Genomic DNA, 19,892 nt, shown 5'->3' with positions numbered 1-19,892 from the left:
GCGGATTAAAGCCTTGTGACTTGAAGATTTGGTTGCTGATCTGTAAGCTGCCAGATTCGAATCCCACCTGGGGAGAGCATGGATGAGCTCCCTCTATCAGCTCCAGCTCCATGCCGGGACATGAGAAAAGCCTCCCACAAGGATGATAAAAACATCAAAACATCCCGGCGTCCCCTGGGCAATGACCTGCAGACGGCCAATTCTCTCACACCAAAAGCGACTTGCAGTTTCTCAAGTCACTCCTGACACACACACACACACAAACAAAAACTGGGGAGCTGAACTGGTAACACTCCCTATATTGGGAAACTGAATGCCTAATGCTCCTTATACTGGGGAGCAGAACTGGTAACACTCCCTGTACTGGGAAGCTGAATGCCTAAAACTCTTTATACTGGGGAGCTGAACTGGTAACATTCCCTATACTGGGAAGCTGAATGCCTAAAACTCCTTATACTGGGGAGCTGAACTCTTAACACTCTTCTGGAGAGCTTAATGCTTAACGTTCCTTTTTATGGGAAACTATAAGGCGCATTAGACATTCACATTTACAGAGAAGCTGAATGCCTAATGCTCCTTATATTGGGGAACTGAACCCCTAAAGCTCACTATAGGGGAGAGTTGAACCTCGGCAGTTCCCTATACTCCTGAGTTTCATACTGGGGAGCTAAACTCCCAATGCTCCCTCCCTATCCTGGGGAGCTGAGCCTTTCCCTGCAAGGGGGAGCTGAGGTGCTAACGCTCCCTGTTCTGGGGAGTTCAGCTCCTCGGGCTGGCTGTACTGGGGCGCTCTCTGGGCTTCTCGCTGTCCCTGGCCCGCAGGAGTCTCGCCTTCCTCGCCGTGGAAGAGGGGTGGGGAGAGGGAGAGGGAGGCAGGGGGACGCGGGCGCAGCGGAGAGGAGAGGAGAGGCGGAGAGAGGACCAGCCTGGCTGCCTCTTCGCCCGCCTTCTCTGGGAGCCCTTCCTGGAAGAGGCGCGCCGCCCGGGTGTCAGTGCCGATAAGGCGGCCCTTATCTGGACGTCGCAGGAGTGGCATCGCGGGCAGGAGGAGCGGCAGCGGCGGCAGGTCCGTCCCCATCTCCGTCCGAGACAGTCAGACCTCCAGGGCGCTCGCCCCGCTTCAATCCGCCAGGTGTGGCTTCGGAGGAGATGTAGGAAAGGTAGGTGGGTAAGAGATGCACCTGGGCGCCCAGAGTGGAAGGAGGTGAGGTGAGCCTTTATTGCGGGCATGGGCAAACTTGGGCATTCCCTTCAGGTATTTTGGACTTCAACTCCCAGTCTCCCACCATTTCTAACAGCCTCAGGCCCTTTCTCTCTCTCTCTCTCTCTCTCTCTCTCTCTCTCTCTCTCTCTCTCTCTCTCTCTCTCCCCCCCCCCCCCCCCACTCAACCGCTTAAGTTCAGTTATAGTCAGGATGTAGTTCTATGTTGAGTACACAAGGTATCATTCTTAATTGTCCATAGTCTGTAGGTTTAATTGTACTCGAAGTCCATAAGCTATACTTCTCTACTGAAGTCCAAACAGCAACATGCATCCACCTCCACCGAGGTGTAAATCAGAATGCAAAATGGAGTCCTGAGTCTGAACATGCTCAGTACAATCATATGGAAAAGGAAGGGACCTGAGGCTGTTCGGAATGGTGGGAGTGGAAGTCCAAAACACCTGGAGGCAGGCCCGTAGCCAGGATTTTGATGGGGGTGGGGGGTGGGATTTTAGTTGGGGGGGGCGAGTCTGAATGAGAGAGGATCTACCCTAGCAAACCTTTTGTATCCTTATCCCAATACCCCCATGCAACATGGGATATATTGAGCATGGTGATCAGATCATGATATGAATAAACATAACAGTTTAAATAATAAATGTAAGACCTTCTGGGGGACAACCCTGAGAATTTCGGGGGGGGGGAGGCTGAAGCCCCTCAAACCCCCCCTCCCTGGCTACATGCCTGCGGAAGGCCCAAGTTTGCCCATGCCTGCTTTATAGAGTCCTAATCCCTGCTGGAGAGGGTGTTCCACCTGAGAGCTGGGTGGGACACCTGTATGGAGAAAGGTAGGCAGCGGTGGGCATGTGCTTCATAAACGAGAGGTGTCGGGAACCTCCATGGCATTTCTTCCTAATCTCAGAGCTGGAAGTTACCCTGGGAGGTGCGTCTACACTGCAGGATGAATGAAGTTTGGCACCACTTTAACTGCCACGGTTTAATGCTATGGGCTCCTGGGAGCTGTAGCTTGGTGAGGCACCAGGAAAGGCTAAAGGACCTTGTCAAATTACAACTCCCATGGCATTGAGCCCTGCCTGGCAGATCAAGTGGTGCCCATTAAGCCCATTCATTCCAAAGTGCTAAGAGCACCCAGAGTCAGGGCCAGGGAGCTCAGTTCTGATCTCCAGCCACAGCATCACCAGCAGAGAGCAAAAATCGGACTTTCCACGACGTTGTGGTTAAAGAGCTCAATGTCACTCCGAAGTTTGCGCTTGGTCAGAAGGGAAACAGTCTCCCTCCCTACTGCCCCCCCCCCCCCCCGCCCCTCTTCTGTAAGGGCTGCAGATCTCCGCAAGCTTCGCTCAAGAGCAACCTCTGCTCGACACCAAAGCAATCGGCTCCTTTGGAGGCACAGCGTGCCTCGCATCCCCCTCCCCCTCCACTCCCTCCCCAGGTGAGCTGCTTCCAGGTGTGCCAAGGAACGTCCCGTTTCCGGGAAACCATAACTGAGGTTATTGTACGGTAATTATTATTATTGTGCTTAAAATATGCAGAGCGGGCGTATTTGCATTTTGATTCTATTTAAAAGGCGAGGAAGAAGAGCCGGTGTGTAAAAAGCGAGCTGCCCAATGGCGTGCAGAGTTTGGAAGAGTTGTGTTGTCGGAGGCTTCCATGGCCGGAATTACTGGGTTGTTGTGAGTTTTCCGGGCTGTCTGGCCATGTTCCAGAAGCATTCTCTCCTGACTTTTCGCCCACATCTTTCGCAGGCATCCTCAGAGGTTGTGAGGTCTGTTGGAAACTAGGCAAGTGGGGTTTATATATATCTGTGGAATGATGTCCAGGGTGGGAGAAAGAACTCTTGTCTGCCTGAGGCAAGTGTGAATGTTGCCATTCATCAACTTGATTAGCACTGAAAAGCCTTGCAGCTTCAAACCCTGGCTGAGTCCTGCCTGGGGGAATCCTTTGTTGGGAGATGTTAGCTGGCTCTGATTGTTTCTTGTCTGGAATTCACCTGTTTTCAGAGTGTTGTTCTTTATTTATTGTCCTGATTTTAGAGTTTTTAAATACTGGTAGCCAGATTTTGTTCAGGGTAATTCCAGACATGAAACAATCAGGGTCAGCTAACAGCTCCCAACAAAGGATTCCCCCAGGCAGGAATCAGCCAGACCTTGAAACTGCAAGGCTTTTTAATGCTAATCAAGGTGATTAATTGCAACATTCATACTTGCCTGCAACAGTTTCCCACCCTGGACCTTCCACAGATATATAAACCTCCCTTGTCTAGTTTCCAACAGACGTCACAACCTCTGAGGATGCCTGCCATAGATGTAGGCAAAACATCAGGAGATAATGCTTCTGGAACATGGCCATACAGCCTGGAAAACTCATGGCAACTTTGGCAGAGTTGCTTTTGGAAATAAAACTCCCAAGGTGTTGTCGAAGGCTTTCATGGCCGGAATCACTGAGTTGTTGTGAATTTTCCGGACTGCATGGCCATGTTCCAGAAGTATTCTCTCCTGACATTTCGCCCACATCTATATAAACCCCCTTTGTTTAGTTTTCCAATATACCTCACAACCTTTCAGGATGCCTGCCACAGATGTCAGGGCTAAACATCAGGAGATAATACTTCTGGAATATGGCCATAAAGCGGAAAATTCACAGCAACCCAAAACTCTCAAGATCTTTCAGCATGGGTCGGGAAATCTAATAACTTTACAAAGGCCTGGATAGGTATTTATGCCTCATAAAGAGTGCAATATACCAAAAGGCTCCAAGATGTACTGCATGGGAATGTAATGTAGACGCTATAGCACAGCTTTCTTCTACTTGGTCACTGTAGAAGTTAGTTGGGGTGATGGACAGGTCCCACACTGGCAAAGGCTGATACAAAGTGTGTGCAGCCAACAGGTCCTAATAAACTGGGTGACAGAGGAAGCTTCTAGAATGACAGATGTGTGGAGTCAGTGTAGGGTAGTGTATAGACAGAAATGGGGTTCTAAACCTTTGATTCTTCAATGACTGTGTACCTCATCTCCCAGAAGCCTCCAGCATGATAGTATAAAGCTGCCAATTGACTTAACTATGGATAAGTGTCGGGAGTCAAGGTGGTGGGTCGCACCATGTTGGTGCTCATGTCCATTTCTAAGCCGAAGAACCGGCATTGTGCGTAAACACCTTCAAGGTCATGTGACCAGCATGACTGCATGGAACACCGTTACCTTCGCGCCAGAGTGGTACCTATTGATCTACTCACATTTGCATGCTTTTAAACTGCTAGGTTGGCAGAAGCTGGGGCTAACAGCAGGAGCTCACCCCATTCCCCGGATTTGAACTGCTAACCTTTTGGTCAGCAAGTTCAGCAGCTCAGTGGTTTAACCTGCTGTGCCACTGGGGGATCCAATATTTATAAATTATTTCTATTAATAGGCAGAGGGAAGCAGTATACTCAAGTGGAAAATGTGAAAATCCAGCCTCTGCTTAAAAGCCTCCAAAGAAGGAGCCTCCACCACGGCCCGGGGGAGAGACTCCTTCTTTGGAGGCTTTTAAGCAGAGGCTGGATGGCCATCTGTCGGGGGTGCTTTGAATGCGATTTCCTGCTTCTTAGCAGGGGGTTGGACTGGATGGCCCATGAGGTCTCTTCCAACTCTACTATTCTATGATTCTATGATTCTAAAGCAACAGTGGCAATTTCCAGTTGTACTTTTTGAAATCCTTGGCCATATTCTTCTTTTGGAAGATGTGTGCTGCATGCTTTATCATGCACCCAGTAAAATAGCCTGTTGCCTTCTGGTTTTTAGTTGGAAAATACTGTCATGCTGCGAGTGCTGATATGAGATTCAGATGCCAAAGCTGTGTATCTCCTCACTCAGCATAGTAACACATTGAACTGAGGAGCTGAACTTCCCACTGTCGGATGCTGTTAGAATTGCAGAGATCTCAGAGAGGAGGGTGAAAGATTATGTCACTGATTCTGTAATTCAAATTGTCCCTGTGCTTGGGTCCTTTGTGCTCTGGCTCAACTACAACACCAGGAATTCTAAGTCTTTTGTATTTATTGTTAGGCATTTAGGACTTTTTCTATTCTAGTGTAAATCATTCAACTGTTCGCAAGAAGATCTTGATTTATTTTTGCCCATATCTGACGTAATTTTTTTCAGCCATAAACCTTTGCCTTGTAGAGGTTCAGATATATCTGTGTTAGTTACATTCTGTTTTGTTATCTTCCAAGGGCTACATAATGGTTTATGTTTTATTTGCTTTTAAATGCTCTTTGAGGTTTTGGGTCATAGCCCAGTTACATTTTGTTGTAGTTTTTTCCAACATAAAATCACATTAAATAGTACTTTTGATAAGCCTGCTCTCTGTAAAAATCGAATTGATCATATGACAAGACAAGCACTAAGTGAAGCAGAGAATCTGCAAGAACTGTGCAGCGAGCCAGGTTTTAGCTCATTGTCTAGAGAAATTTCTTGATGTTAAGAAATGTCTTCTCATGTAACAGAGTGCTTTGGGAAGGAGAAGGGTTTCCTGTGCTTACATATATTTACACAAATGCTGGATGACCAACAATTAGGGATGCTCTCATTCCAAAACTCTGCATTGTAGATCTTTTTAAGTTGGATTAGATCAGGGCTTCTTAAACTTTTTCCACTTATGACCCCCTTCCACCAGAGATTTGTCTGCAACTCTGAGTGCATAGATATATAAAATAGGTATAAAAATTAAACATTTACTGATAATAAATCATCATTTGCAAGACTTGCCAAACAGGCTGATTTTCCTTTTTTATGAAGTACAGCTGAAGTATTTTCTGCAGAGTCCACTGTAAACATGGCACATTGTTGCTGACAAACTTGTATAAATATCTAGGTGGTGTTCAGAAAACTTTTACTGTTGTTCAATTTGGGGGCTAAATTGTTGTTGACAGTGGCTTTGTTGGTTGACTCTATCTATCTGATATATGGCCTTCCTTCTAGATGCCAAGATTAATAATAATAATAATAATAATAATAATAATAATAATAAACAACTTTATTTGTACCACCATCTCCCCGAAAGGAACTCGGGACGGCTCACAAAGTACTCAATAGAGCAATATTGTATAATACAACAAGTACAAAGGCATAAATTACTTCAATAACAATAACATTGACCCAATTATTTGGAATAACAATACATTTAAAAGAACTATAAAAAACAGCAAGGTACAATAGCGGTTGAATGTTATATCAATCTCCATAAAGTGTATGTGTTCAAATTGCTAATCCTCGAATGTAGTAAATTGGGCCCTAATCACTAAACATGGTCAAAAGCTTGTTTAAAAAGTCATGTTTTTAGGTGTCTGCAGAAAACTTGGAGAGTGGGGCTACCCTGATCTCTTTAGGGAGTGAATTCCAGAGCTGGGGAGACACCACCGAGTAGGCCCTCTCTCTTGTCCCCACCAACCGTGCTTGAGATAGAGGTGAGATTAAGAGGAGGGCCTCTCTGGCGGATCTTAGGGCCCATGCTGATTCATAGAAGGAGATGCGGTCTTGAAGATAGATTGGACCTGAACCATATAGGGCTTTGTAGGTAACAACCTGCACTTTGAATTGGACCTGGAAACTTATCAGTAACCAGTGGAGCTGTTTTAATAGTAGTGTGGTATGCTCTTTATAATCAGCCCCAGTTAGCAATCTGGCTGCCAATCTTTGCACTAATTGCCGTTTCCAAGCCATCTTCAAAGGCAGCTCCATGTAGAGTGCATTGCAGTAGTCTACTCTAGATGTGACTAAGGCGTGGACCACCATGGCCAAGTCAGGCTTTTTCGAGGTTCTGTTCAACATCTTTATTAACGACTTAGACGAAGGGTCAGAAGGCGCGATCATCAAGTTTGCAGACAACACAAAACTGGGAGGGATAGCTAACACTCCAGAAGACAGGAGCAGAATTCAAAACGATCTTGACAGACTAGAGAGATGGGCCGAAACTAACAAAATGAAGTTCAACAGGGACAAATGCAAGATACTTCACTTCAGCAGAAAAAATGGAATGCAAAGATACAGAATGGGGGACGCCTGGCTTGACAGCAGTGTGTGCGAAAAAGACCTTGGAGTTGTCGTGGACAACAAGTTAAACATGAGCCAACAATGTGATGCGGCAGCTAAAAAAGCCAATGGGATTCTGGCCTGCATCAATAGGGGAATAGCGTCTAGATCCAGGGAAGTCATGCTTCCCCTCTATTCTGCCTTGGTCAGACCACACCTGGAATACTGTGTCCAATTTTGGGCACCGCAGTTGAAGGGAGATGTTGACAAGCTGGAAAAAGTCCAGAGGAGGGCGACTAAAATGATTAAGGGTCTGGAGAACAAGCCCTATGAGGAGCGGCTTAAAGAGCTGGGTATGTTTAGCCTGCAGAAGAGAAGGCTGAGAGGAGACATGATAGCCATGTACAAATACGTGAAGGGAAGTCATAGGGAGGAGGGAGCAAGCTTGTTTTCTGCGGCCCTGCAGACTAGGACACGGAACAATGGCTTCAAACTACAGGAAAGGAGATTCCACCTGAACTTCCTCACTGTGAGGGCTGTTCGGCAGTGGAACTCTCTCCCCCGGACTGTGGTGGAGGCTCCTTCTTTGGAGGCTTTTAAACAGAGGCTGGATGGCCATCTGTCGGGGGTGCTTTGAATGCAATTTCCTGCTTCTTAGCGGGGGGCTGGACTGGATGGCCCATGAGGTCTCTTCCAACTCTACTATTCTATGATTCTATGAGGTATGGTTGCAGCTGGTGCACAGGTTTTAATTATGCAATGGCCCTTTCAGCCTGAGCTTTAAGCATCAGCGCTGAATCCAGGAGGTCCCCTAGACTGTGGACCTGTGTCCTCAGGGGGAGTGTCACCCCATCAAGCTTAAGTGGCTAAACTGAAACTGTTGTAGTTTGGACATGTCATGAGAAGATATGGCTTGATAGAAAAAGCTTGATTTGCTTTAGGACCTATTTGTTGCTGCTTCTTTTTTAGGACTTCATTGTCTTCGTATCAGATAACAGTTATTCCTATAAAAGTTTTATTTAAAAAAAACAATTAAGCCAGACTTTGGTTACAAACTCAGTTAAAGCAATATAAACACAATTAAAACAGAGTGCAAACCCATTAAAAGCTCTGTTTGCCACATAAACCCTCGTTGTCAAGGAAGCTAAGCCCCTTCTCCTTGTTCTTCTTGAGCAGCAACTCCATTCTTTCTAGTCCAGTGAGAATATTAGGACTTCAAAGATTGCTTCAGGCTAGAAAAGAAACACATTGGTGCTAAATATTGGGAACTGCTTATTGACTGGAATAAGTAGCCCCAGGCAGTTGTAAAATTCTCTCTCCAGGATCTGGGACATATCTTTAGTAAAGACAGAGATCAACTGTTTCACGAACCATTCCCTAACCAAATAAATTTTAATCAAGACATGGCCAAATGTGGTCCACAGTTTTGTTCACAAGGAAGTCTGAGATGTTTACAAAATGTAGAGACATAATTATATTCTTCATGTTTGGTTCCCATTTTGTGTTCGCCTTTGTTTATAATGGTATTGATTTTTAATGCCTCATACCACTCAAAATTACACAGATAAAACCTTTTTTTAAGAAGGGGGAAATTATCTTTGCAAAATCATGTTGCCCAAGCTTTCTCAGGCAGATATCTTTTCTTCATACATCGAACCTTGTTAAATCCTGGCTTATTGGAACACATTAGTTTCATTAAACCAGCGAGAGCATGATGTTGTGGTTTTGAGTACTAAAGACGCATCTACAAAGTCATCAAAAAATCTGGGCCCAGACTGAAATGTTTCTGCTTTGGACTGGACCTGGATTTTGCCAAAGTGTTTTCACATTTCTGCCCCCAAGCTGCAGCAGCAGTGGGAGTGAAGTACTGACTGTGTGCATCCGTTGTTCCTGTGGTGGTGGCCATGGGGCTCTGGAGAGCTCCTGGCCATTCCTAGGTGCCTTTGGTGATGTCAGCAAGAGCAACCACATGATTCAGAAAGAGGAGGGTGCAATTCTTCTCTTTTCTCCAAATTGTGCAGACCTCTTTGCTGACATTGACAAAGATGCCCAGGAGCTCTTTTGAACTCTGTGACAAAGAATAGCGACAAAGAATACAAATGACAAGTACCATCCCCTTTTCCCCATGCCATGCAGTGTAGGAAAAATGGGATGGGGGCACTGTTCAATTAGAACTGGACCAGCTGTTCCGAGTAACCCAGAATTGCCCAGAATTCAAGGAAGCTCCAGAGGATTCCTTGATGTCTGCTAATGTGGGTTAAAATCAGGTTGAATGATTTTACCCCACATTAGGAGCTGGAAGTCCCTATATGTCATTTGAATAATCAGAAGTGATTTCTAGCCCAGTTGAGGGTTTGAGGCCCATGTAGAACTGCCCTATGATCCTGGAGACCAAGGTTTAAATGCCCCTTAATTATGAAAACCCATTGGATGACCTTCAGCAAACCACATTATCTCATCCTCAGAGCGGCGCCAAGGTAACCATCTTAAAGGAACACAATAACTACAACAAGGCACAAGAGCTCTCGGGCTGAATATTCCACACCCTCCAACTTTTCATGAATGAATATAGAACACATATCTTTAGTTTAATGAGCTTATTTTGTAGTAGGAGGAGGAAAAAAGAGATACAGTTGAGCATGATAGGTTGGAGGTTTGAAAAAAAGACGTCAGAATAAGATGCTGCCTTACACCAAGTTGGTCCAGCTTGGACCAACTTTGTTGATACTGACTTGTGGAGATACTCCTGTGCCGTCCGCCGGACAATAAAAAACTATAAAATTGAAACGTGCTGTCCTTTATCCGGGCGAACTGCAAATCCCTATAAGCTGTCCTATAGATATTGAACGACTGAGTCTGGATAACTTCAAAAAGGATGTTTATTCATACAAGGTTGTAAACCTGGCACAGATCTTAAAGTTGCAGAAAATGAAACAAATTTCTATAGGTTTTAGTTGCAGAATTATCCCTGGTTCCAGAAGGCAAAGGTGATTATAAAACCACTATACCCTAATCACGCTGCCTATATTAGAAGGAGAAACTCTTTCCTTCCCTATCTTTACAGCAAAGATTAGTTCTAGAAGCGACAGAATAACCCTGCTCCTATAACTAGATTTCCTATTCCAGATCAATATAATTCAATACTTATCTAATTTGGATAGGCTTAGATTGGCCTGGTTTTGAGGATGATTTGTCCCAGTTAGCCTTGCACAGCTCCAGCACGTTGGAAAACTATAGCCAGAATGAAGCTCCAAAATGGAGACTAGACCCTGGTAAAAAGGGCGGTCCTAAGATGTTGCACTCTTTGACCAATCACTGCAAAGAAAACTGCAGCCAGCTTTTGCAGATTCCAAGCCACTTTTCCTGGGCTTTGCAGCCAGAGGCTGAAACAAGATGCAAAGGAGGGAAAACAAACAAACGACCAATAGGTAAGGCAAACCATCGTCCTGGGGGACGGAACACTCCCCGCTAAATTCCCAGGATGTGGGAATTTACCAATCAAAAACATACAAACACCTTTGTATACACAACAATAAAACAGTATAAAACTTACACACTTTGGACAGGCAACACGAAATTGCTGGTTGGTCTGTCCAGGACAGACATTTTGTCCTTACTATGAGTCTTTACCTGAACTTTTCTAACCTTACCGTCAGGGCAAGGAAAGGTCTTTAGTATAATGCCCATAGGCCAGGCATAGCGGGGCAAGTCTTTGTCCTTTAGCAACACAAGGTTTCCCACCTTGAAATTGTCCTCTGGGGTTTGCCAGAGTCTTCTGGTTGGAAGCTGGCTTAAGTATTCGGCCTTCCACCTCTTCCAGAAGTGGTTGGCTAAGGTCTGCACATGCAAAATTGGTGCCACAGTCCGATCGAATTGACTTAATTGGCCCACTGAGGGCTATGAACCTTTTCAATGCGTTTATGAATGATGAAGTGTCCATTCCCTCTGCAACCTCTATATGGACAGCTCGTACTGACAAACAAGTAAACAAAACCGCACATCTTTTGTTATTTACAACACCACCCCTGGTTTTCCTAGTGACAACCTCCCAAGGACCAAACACATCGATTCCCACATGGGAAAAGGGTGGGTCTGTCAAAGTCCTATCCTGAGGTAGTTCTGCCATCAACTGACTTTGACAGTTTCGCCTAAGGCGCCTGCATTTAACACATTTGAAAATACAACTGTTGACCAAACTTTTAGCATTTACCACCCACAGACCTTCATTTCTAGGGGCTGCCTCAGTTAGAGTTCTACCCTGATGATGGATTTTCTCATGGTAGTGACGAACCAACAACAAAGCAATATGGCTATTGGGGGGTACAATGATGGGGTTCTTTGTACACACTTTGAGTTTAGCCTTAGCTAACCTCCCTCCCACTCTTAAAATGCCCTCCTTGTCTAGAAATGGGTTTAACTCACGCAAGAAACTCCGGCTGGGGGTGTCAAGCGCTTGTTCTAACCTGGCTATTTCTAGACTAAACTCATGCCTCTGAACTGACCTGAATATGACGCTCTTAGCCTTTATCATATCCTGGACCTGTAAAGGCTCACTATCTTTGCAAGCCAAACGATGTATAAGCCTAGCTACTGCTCTAAGAAGACTGTGCCACTCCGAAAAACGTTCAAAACGGTGTGGTTCCAGGCAAGATCTTTGGCCCATCTTGATTTCTGTGGTTGATTTGCAGGCTTTCACCTCTGCACTTCGTGAGACTTGAGCATTCATAATGTCCGAAAACCTTTGCTCATCTTTCGAGAGCGCTGTGGCTTCGTCTCTCTCAGAGACTTTGAAGATGGAGGAATACTCTGGAGTTATTGCTTGGCAGTAGACCGAGATATGACTTAGGCAACTGCGCACAAGTGTAGGACGTCCACCTTTAAGCACCTGTGCTTGATTGGAGTCCAACGACGATGGTGGGTGCATCTTGTTTATGCACACTGGGCCTATGACTGTCCAGCCTAATGGCAATTGTTGTGCGATAGGTGCACCTGGAGGTCCTTTAACTTGGTCGTTCACACAGAACAAGCTCGGGCAGTCCGAGCCAAGCAAAAGGGCAATGTCCACATCTGGCCGAAAGGCTGGTATAGCATTCTTTAACCGTCGCAAATGTGGATGAGCCTCCACAACTTCTCTGGTGACAATCTGCCTTTTGTTCCGGGGAATAGAGGAACACTCAATCAGGTCTGGCAACTTGAACTGTCTCTTCTGGTCGCAAGAGGAGACAACGAAGCCAGATGCTATGCGACCCTGCAACTTCTTTTTTCCTGCACACGTAGTCATAGTGTAGTCGACCATCTTGGTTTTAAGGTCAAACATGCGGAAGAACTCTGGAGTAGCCAGGGAGGCGTCGCTCTGTGAATCCAGGGCCACATAGAGTCTCTTTCTAAGCCAAGGGCTCTTGGCTGGATATACATCCGCTAGGCAGATAGGATGACAAACTCTGTACTGGTGCGAGTCAGAACACAGCTCTGTACAGGCGACTGCTGAAACTTCCACCTGCATCTCTGGTGCGGCTGGCTTGTCGGTGTCTTCGACTGCTGACTTTTCTTTTGGTGAAGCGTTCTCTTTGGGGTGGGAGATGATATTGGAGTTGTGCATTGCGGTGCAATGCTTGAGGCTGTTGCATTTCTCACACTTGATGTTTTCTTTGCAGTTGGATGCAAAGTGTGGAGTTGCTCCACAGCATCTAAAGCAGATTCCCTGCTTTTGAACTAGCTGTTGCCTTTCTTTGTATGTCTTTCTACTAAACTCCCTGCAGTTGGCCAAGCTGTGAGGCTTTTGGTGAATAGGGCAAAGCAATTCTTTTACCTCCGACCTGGGTTCGTCAGTCTTGTGTTGAGTTTCGACTGCCTTTACGCTGACAGGTCTATTGGCCTCTCTAGGTGGTTTCTTGTCCACTTCAGGTGCCTTCTCTGGCTGGGTCCCTTGGTATAAGGTGGGGAGGCCCGTCTGTGGATCATTCCTTTCTCTGGCTGCCCTGGTGATGAACTGGACCAAATGAGAAAATGGAGGGTATGCCTGGGAGTGGGCCTCCTTGTAGTTGAAGACCTCCTGTCCCCAGCGTTCTTGCAAAGTGAAGGGCAGCTTGGTCAAGATCTGCCTCTGGGACAGGTGCTGATCGAGGCACTTCAAACCGGGCAGTTCTGGATTCTCCTTGGCCGACTCTAATTCCGTAAGGAGATCGCTGAGGTCCCACAAGAGTTTGAAGTCTTTGAGTTTCAAAGCTGGGAACCTTTGGAGCTTGTCCATAAGAGATGCTTCAATCTCTGTGCTGGCCCCATACCTCTGCTGCAACCTGGCCCAGGCCTTTTCCAGGGCTTTGTCGGGATCGGCTACGTGGGCTGCGTAGATCTTCTTAACTTGTGAGGATGAGGCTGGGCCCAACCATGCAGCCAGAAGAGTCAGTTCTTCCTCCGGCAATAACTTTAAGTCTCTGATTGCTCTCTGGAAGGTGGCCTTCCAGAGAAGAAATTCCTCAGGCTTGTCCGAAAACTTTTCGACACCCTTGTCCTTAAGATCTCTTCTGGGGCTTCTGATGATGGAGACAAGCTGGGACTCTGGCGTCGAAGGGAACAATTGAGGAGTTTGCTGTTGTGGAGTGGACTCCCACCGTGTACCTTGCGTCAACCTTTGGCCTCTTGGAGGGATGACATCGACCACTGACGAATCGATGGTTCCCTGTGCAGCTGTCTGTAGGGGCCAACTAGCGCTCGGCCTTGGGGCCCTGATTGACTGACCTAGGGTTTTAGCAGGAGGCACAGGTAGCTCGAGCAAGGGTGAGCTCCCCGCTATGACGCTCTGCTCTGCAGGAAACTCAAAAGTGACTTTGGGGCCCTGCTCTGGGTAAGGAGAGAAGTCTTCCTGTTCCTCATCCGAAAACTGGCTGTTCATGCTGCCAAGGTGCGCAAACACTTTGGCAGAAGGATCCTGTATTGGTAACTGGCTTACATTTTCTTCTGTGAGTGGCTCAATTAGGGCTTTGGCCAAAGTCTCAGCCCTTACCCTTTTGGCTGCGGCATCCATCTTTATTCTAAGCATCTCTATACGAGCCTGTTCTATTTGCATTTCGCTTTGTCTATGGGCCTGTTCTATTTGCATTTCGCTTCGTCTATGGGCCTGTTCTATTTGCAGTCGTTGCTCTTCTTCTTTAAAGGGAAGGGTGAGATCAGCTGCCTTAGCATCAGCCTCCGCCCCCGCCACTTTACTCTGCAGCTCCAGACGTGCAGCCTCCTTAATGTGCAAGGCAGCTAGGGAAGAGATGGCACTCCCAGCAGCAGAAGACTTGCTAGAGTGGCTGTGTTTAGACGATGCACGCTCCCTTAGTTTAGATACCTGACTAGAGCGGTTGGACTTAAGACTAAGTGCCACAGCAGGTGATTTTAAAAGATTGGTCTCATGGCTGCATAAGGAAGCTAGGATTGCCCTCACCCTATTTTCTTTCTCATTAGTGTCAGCTAAAACACTCACTATTTCTAACTCTGAATCCTTGGCGTTAATGCGCTCGAGGACCTGGACTATCTTAGACACCAAACCCCTCCAAAGACCGAAGGTCTCTTCAAGGTCTGTCTGTAATATGGATGGCACCCTTGTAATACCCAAGCTCTCTATTCTACCCATTAATGTTACAATTCGCTCCCATGCCGAACCTAACCTCACATGGAGGAGCTCCTTTTCATCTATTAGATGGGCTAGCATCTTGGCTGAAGGGTGCTTTATCCTTTGGGGCCTTTCATTCCTACTTTCAGCCTCAGAAGGAGGTATACCATCTGTATCATCTTGAAATTGCATAGACATTATGTATTCTTAATAGCAAGTAAATTTACAACAAAGGCAAATGCAATATACCTGCAAGTAAATTTACAATAAAAGCAAATTCAATATATAATACAATTCACAGCACTTAACCATAGCAATATATATCACTAAGTAACTATACTTTACAAAGATAGTGACCTTTGGCGCCAGACTTTGGTGGGCAAGCTGCAAAATGTCAACTGACAGCAACTTGCCACTTGATACCTCCCTTGCCCGAGTGACGTAAACTGCCAAAATGGCGACTTCGCCAAATTTTCAAGCACCTCGTGCTCTGCGGCTCGAGGCCTGCCGCCGAAGGAGCACCGAGGCTGGCTTTGGAAAGGAGGAGAGAAGAGACGCCTCCTCCCCGCTGTGAAGGGAGGTCACCACCGCAGGTCGATGAAGCAGGTCACCACCGCAGGACGATGAGGCAGGTCACCACCGCAGGACGATGAGGCAGGTCACCACCGCAGGACGATGAGGCAGGTCACCGCCGCAGGTCAATGAGGCAGGTCACCACCGCAGGACGATGAGGCAGGTCACCACCGCAGGACGATGAGGCAGGTCACCACCGCAGGACGATGAGGCAGGTCACCACCGCCGGACCATGAGGCAGGTCACCACCGCAGGACGATGAGGCAGGTCACCACCGCCGGACCATGAGGCAGGTCGAAGCCGGCCGAGTGCTCCGGCCGAACTCGCAGCAGCGTTGCCAGGCCTGTCCAGGTTCTAGCCTGGTTCTGGTGGGCTTCACGCCTCAGAGCCAGCCAAAGAACTGTCGCTGGTGCTCCGCGGCTCGAGGTCTACCGCCGAGGGAGCCCTGGACGTTGCTGGGAACTGCACAGCTTGTGCAAACCCAGAAAGCCACTGGGCCACGTGCGCACACGCGAGCCAAATAGCAAGGAAATAGAGCCCCACTATTTGACTCCTTCAGGTCTGAGAGCGGGCTCCACTGCCTCAGACGCTGGTAGAGTCTTTAGGTATGCAGACTGAGCTCAGGCGGAAAAGCCGCAGCCTATACTAAAACTTCCTAAACTATAAAAAACTATAAAGCCGTGCAAGCTAGCTGAAGCGGAAAAACCGCTGATCGACCTCAAAACTGTGCCGTCCGCCGGACAATAAAAAACTATAAAATTGAAACGTGCTGTCCTTTATCCGGGCGAACTGCAAATCCCTATAAGCTGTCCTATAGATATTGAACGACTGAGTCTGGATAACTTCAAAAAGGATGTTTATTCATACAAGGTTGTAAACCTGGCACAGATCTTAAAGTTGCAGAAAATGAAACAAATTTCTATAGGTTTTAGTTGCAGAATTATCCCTGGTTCCAGAAGGCAAAGGTGATTATAAAACCACTATACCCTAATCACGCTGCCTATATTAGAAGGAGAAACTCTTTCCTTCCCTATCTTTACAGCAAAGATTAGTTCTAGAAGCGACAGAATAACCCTGCTCCTATAACTAGATTTCCTATTCCAGATCAATATAATTCAATACTTATCTAATTTGGATAGGCTTAGATTGGCCTGGTTTTGAGGATGATTTGTCCCAGTTAGCCTTGCACAGCTCCAGCACGTTGGAAAACTATAGCCAGAATGAAGCTCCAAAATGGAGACTAGACCCTGGTAAAAAGGGCGGTCCTAAGATGTTGCACTCTTTGACCAATCACTGCAAAGAAAACTGCAGCCAGCTTTTGCAGATTCCAAGCCACTTTTCCTGGGCTTTGCAGCCAGAGGCTGAAACAAGATGCAAAGGAGGGAAAACAAACAAACGACCAATAGGTAAGGCAAACCATCGTCCTGGGGGACGGAACAACTCCAGAGTTCCAAGCAGGGATGAATTGAGCGCTGCACATTCTGAATGCAAAATTTGTGTTGTTCCACTAAATTAGTTCTGTGGCCCCTGGATTGTTTAAGGGGCAGGGTTTTTAAGCTCTGTGAAAATCTGGTTCCAAGCAGAGAAAGTGCAGCATTGTTAGGTAATGAGCCTGGAAGACAGTGACTGAAAAGCAGGTTCCTTTTCTTTTCTGTGAAAGATTTAATGGATGTCAATTCTGGAAGCAGACTGTGAGATCTGGGTTTTAGATGTGGAAGTTCCTGGTACTCAAAATCCCCTGTCACTGGATTCATCATTTACCTTTATGTGGTACTGTATCAATTCTTCAAGGACTGGTGCTAGTACCTAAAGAATGAAAAATTTACTCTTGCAGTCAAGTAGTATAATCCAGTACTGCAGATGGAGAATGAGAGTGCTTAAGACATGTGCATTTTCCTGGGTAGACTATGCATGTAAAAGCATATAGTTCCAGTGGAGATGTGGACTGTATCTGCTTAATGTATTGCAAATATGACTTCAGCCCAAAGCCAAGAGGAAGTGATCTGGCAGAATGTAATTAATTCAGCCGCAGTTTGGTTTCTACCAAATTTTGGAATGAAAAATAACTGATGGGGACAGCCAAATATTCCACAGAGAATCCCTTGCAATAAGTAGTACTCTGTAACCTGACATGCATAGGACACATTGATCTTGTTTTTAATCTCTGTGTGTCTGGAAATGCTGGATGCACTCCATTAGGTATTTATTTTGCCATACTCCTTTGTGATCAATGAGGTGACATGCAAAAGACCTATTTGGAGTTTTTAGCAGCACAAGAAAAGAGTCTGGAAATGTAATGTTTTTGTGGAATACATGTTTCCAAATCCTCAGGCCAGTATGACTAGTTGCTATACTGATGGGTGGATTCTAGCCTTGTAGTCTAAAAAGCAACTTGTTCAAGTTCTTTACAAGTTCAGTGAAATCATATCTGAGCTGTTATTTTTCCAGCTTATTGTCTGTTGCCAATAATTTTTCCACAAGCTAGGGTTCTGTTCCATAAAACTTCAGAAATCATTACCTACAGTCATGATTTCTATGATTATAATGAATAAGAAAAGAAAGAAAAGTTGTTATAGATCCATAAACCATTAATCTTGAGTATAATGATGGCTATCATTTCTATGAGAATCTCAGGACAGCATGAAGGAGACCATTTTTTTCCCTTTCTTCTTATAGTTAAAAGGGGAAAGAAAGAGCTGGTTTTTAAAAATAATGTGATATAAGGATTTATCTCCATCATTTTGAAGCCTTTACATCTCAAGGGAGATAGTATGTCAGTGCACCTTTTTATTTTGGAATAATGAGACACAAGTCATAGCATGCTCCCAGGGATAGGAAAACTGTGCTCCCATTTATCTTTCTAGCAGCATTACTTGGACAATTGCCCTTCCATATAAGCTAACCACAGTCTTTTTGGTGGAGATTTTCTTGAATCCCACAAATACTCTGATAGAGTTAGGGAAGTAGGAACCTAAGCTTAGACTACAGGTCCATTGAACCCAATATACGGTAGTTAATTATAGTTAGTAGCGGCACTTCAAGAATTCTTTTCTATCCCAGTGCATGGAAATGGTAGGGACTGAACCTCTCATCCAGAGCTTTCCAACCTGTGTGTTGTGACATGTTAGTGTGTCCGCTGCCGTGCATTGGTGTGTCATGCAAATGTAATGAGAAACCTTTGAGTCTATTTTACTATTACAATCTATGTATGTGCATGCCATATGTATCTTATATAAGGATTTGGTTTAACGTAGAGTTTGCTAGTAAAACTGAATTACTGTGTTGTGAAATGATGCATGTCTAAAAAGTGTGTCATTAACATGAAATGTTTTGAAAGCTTTGCTCTAACCTTTTCTATGTAAGACACATGCTCTGTTTTTTCATAGCATTGGATGTCTGGTTTGGTGCCAGTTGCAAGTAGCAGTACCATGACAGCAAAAGGTAGGGGTATTGTACTCATTTGTAAAAATCATAGAATCATATAATTGGAAGTGATTCAAACCCCCAAACATGCAGAAATACACAACCAAAGCATTACTGAAAGATTGCTATCCAATGTATTTTTCTTAATCTCCAAAGACACAGAGTCCTCAATTTTCCAAGACAATCCTTTCCATTCTTACATTATCAGAATGATTATTATATATTTGTTTGTTCCCCTCTTTTATCTCTATGATCGAGGTGCAACAGCTCTTTCAATCAATGACTTCTTCCCTATGGTTAGGGAGAGCCTCTTTTGTGATAATTTCGAACTAGTGAAAGAAACCATGGAAAACAAAATGCTGCCTTCACAAAACAGTGGCACATGACACATTTGTTTAGGATACAGATCTAGTCTAATGTGTGAAGGAAGGGGCATTTGAGTGTCAGGAAGGAAGCTCAGGAGTCAAAGGAACCAATAATTTATAGTTCTTGCCTTGAGAAGTCTAGTCATTTTGAGGAAAAAAAATTAAATTGATCTTCCTAGCAGAAATGCCAACAGTTTTGGACCCAAAAGGGTAATAGCACTGATATTCACTCCTAGGAAAAAAGTTTGTGATTTGTCCAGACCAGGAAAATCTCATTTTTCTAGTGTATGGTCAGGAATGTTTTATCTTAGCTTCTTTAAAGCTGTGCAGAATGATGGTAAAGTCTGGTTAGGTCTCTGTTGAAGGGCACTGGGGAAAATGATGATAAAGGGTGGCATTTCAAGTTGTACAGATTGTGTGGTTTAACATCTGTGAAAAAGATAGTATCCCCATAATGCTTGTTCAATTAGGACGGTGATATGAGGAGCTTTGCAGTTGATACTGGTACTATCATTAAGGAAGGTAGCCTCCTTAGGCAGTTGACTTCGGTTATCATCAATAGACAACAACAATTTAGGACCTCATCCCATGCTGGAAAGCGGGGGAGTGGAAGGAGTCATCTTCTTACCATAGCATGTTCTTTTGTCTGTTTCTACTGTAATCTTCTGTATTCTGAGCTATCACACGGGTGAGTGAAGTCCCCA

At 45.3% G+C, this 19,892-nt stretch overlaps 1 protein-coding gene across 3 annotated transcripts in view; it reads left to right on the top strand.

Moving 5' to 3' along the window:
• The first annotated feature begins 916 nt into the window (after window positions 1-916).
• ripor3 (RIPOR family member 3) overlaps window positions 917-19,892 on the top strand; it is a 120,465-nt gene continuing 101,489 nt past the window's right edge. The window contains exons 1-2 of one of the 3 annotated variants that reach the window (XM_016995458.2): window positions 917-1,160; window positions 18,787-18,841. The gene's annotated coding sequence lies outside the window, so the exon portion shown is untranslated. Of the gene's footprint in view, window positions 1,161-2,565; window positions 2,655-18,786; window positions 18,842-19,892 lie in introns of those variants that run through there. The other 2 variants (XM_008115613.3, XM_062979737.1) reach the window with 2 other exon arrangements.

Source organism: Anolis carolinensis, chromosome 4, assembly GCF_035594765.1.
Source record: "Anolis carolinensis isolate JA03-04 chromosome 4, rAnoCar3.1.pri, whole genome shotgun sequence".
NCBI lineage: Eukaryota > Metazoa > Chordata > Lepidosauria > Squamata > Dactyloidae > Anolis > Anolis carolinensis.
The sequence above is the reverse complement of the archived record's forward strand: the minus strand, read 5'-3'. Positions and strand labels throughout refer to the sequence as shown.